Genomic DNA, 2312 nt, shown 5'->3' with positions numbered 1-2312 from the left:
TTTTTTTTTGCTAAAAGTTTCTTTCATTAAAATGTTTGTTTCTTGCAGAAAAAAAATCCTATTTAAATCAGTTGAGTTGATGTCATATTATTTTGGAGTAGCAACCAGGCTAGAATCCATGTCCAAAATATACAGTAAGTAACCACTGTTTTTAAAAAACTAAATATTCTTCCATTTTATATGATTCATTATTGCTGAAAACAAAACAAAAAATCCTGTTGGCAATGAATAACTTCTAGAAGACCTGTAATAAGAGTCCAGAACGGGAAAGAGGAATTAAAAAGATAACTAATCCTCCATGCCACTGAATCATTTCTAATTGAGCTATTGTGGCACTTCTACATCACAGCCATCTGTTGTTTATGATAATTAACAGCCATTTTGATTCATTAGATTTCCCCGTCTCAGTTTGTATCCATAAGCTAAATACTGTTAGAAATAAAAAGAATGCTTTTTATCCCTTCTGGTCTGGCCATTTGAGGATCTTAGTGGAATTCTCTATACTTCTGTATCTTTATGAAAGATAAATCTGGAAATAGCTTGTTTCTTTGCCTCATAGTCCAAATATGTTGCCATTCTAGCTGCTTGCAGTATGTTGCCTCAATAAACTTTGTGAAAAAAAGTTAAACAACAGGATCAATGGATTGTGAAGAATTATATCTAATACTCAGTAAGCTACCTTCATAGATGCAGCAACATCTGAAACAAGTCTAAAAATATTTTTGAAAGCTTCTGGTAAAGGTTTGTTGTGTTGTACATAAGAGAATCTGAGTAAACCATTTTCTCCCTGTTTTCTTGATCTTGGATATGTTGTAAGCTTCTTGACAAGACACCTTCAAGCTACCAGTACATTTCAAGTATTGGAATGCTGGAATTAATTTCTTGTTTGTTTTTAGTTTTTTTTGTTCTGCTTTTGTACTTTTGTTATTTAACTGCTTTTGGATCTCACGCAATCTCCTCCTGATGGTTTCAAGTTTGTCAGCAAAAACCGAGAAATGCTGATTCAGTCAATTTTAAAAAAATAAATTTAATGAAGAATCACATCAGATGAAATATCTGAAGTAAGCATAGTGTTTTGTGTTATCTCCCATTTGAATTGGGGTATCAGCCAAAATTTCCATCTTGCAGAGGGAATACATACTCTCTCACTTGAAGTTTCACTCCCCAGCTTTGTTAAAGCCTTTGTTAAACAGAGAGAAAATTCTCAGAAATTTTTTGGCGTCTTGTTTGAAACATGTGTGACAAAGTTAAAAAAAATCTCAGGAACAAAGTCCAAAATTAATCTACATTTTTATTTCTATAGAAATGTAGATTCTATAGATGTACATAGATATAGGAAGTAAGCAGATAAATTCTTTTTTTTAAAGTTTAGACATGTACTCAGGCAAACTGTCCACACCATTAATCTTATAGAAAATCTTTGATTCTGTCAATAGAATGAAATCTAGAAAGTTTCCTACACCGCATAGAACAACTACAGAATCGTATAAAAAATTAAGGAGAAAGTAGCTCCTATATTTTTGAAGATATTTCAGACATCTTGCCACACTTTGAAGTCTCTATTACAATAATTTCTGGTAAGGTTCCTACCCAGTGTACAATTATTGCCTCGTATCTTTATCAAATATTGGAGCCAAGGTTCTTAAAGCTGCATTGGCTAGACGACATTACCTACAATAATTTGTTCTCCACAATCTGGTTTCATAAAAGAGCATCAACCTTCAGTAATATAAGACTTGTTGATACAATAGCATTCCATACACTCAGCTGATGTCCGCTGATGCACATGAATCCATAGCGTTGGCATTAATGGATGCAGAATAAGCTTCCGATGTGGTTCAAACCAGGTTTTTGATTCATTGGTTGCAGAACTTTACAGTTCCCATAAAATTTACTTGGATTATAATTTATTATTTTAGTTTTCTAGTTGTTTTGTAATATAATTTTGCTAGTTATTAAAATGCAACACAAAACTTGTCAAAGATGTTTCTTATTAACTTTAATTTTTAATTTGGTATTGAAAAATCTGCAATGCTTAGCAAGAAATGCTCTAGTAAGAAAAACTTGTAAAATCAAAGGAATGTATTTAGCGGACTTTTAATACAAACTTTATTATACAGAAGTTATATTGTTGCTTTTTAATCTCTGTCAACAATCTCACCACATTAATACAATTATATGGTAAATATTCTGCTCTATATACAATAAGAAGGTTCAAAAGAATAAAAGAAACAAATTAGGTTTTCTATATTATCCAGAAGCTATTAAATACTTGAGGATTATTTTTTCTAGGAAAATATTGTTTAATCTAT

This window comes from Protobothrops mucrosquamatus, unplaced genomic scaffold (assembly GCF_001527695.2).
Source record: "Protobothrops mucrosquamatus isolate PMUCROS unplaced genomic scaffold, P.Mucros_1.0 scaffold1026, whole genome shotgun sequence".
In the NCBI taxonomy this organism is placed as follows: Eukaryota; Metazoa; Chordata; class Lepidosauria; order Squamata; family Viperidae; genus Protobothrops; species Protobothrops mucrosquamatus.
The sequence above is the reverse complement of the archived record's forward strand: the minus strand, read 5'-3'. Positions refer to the sequence as shown.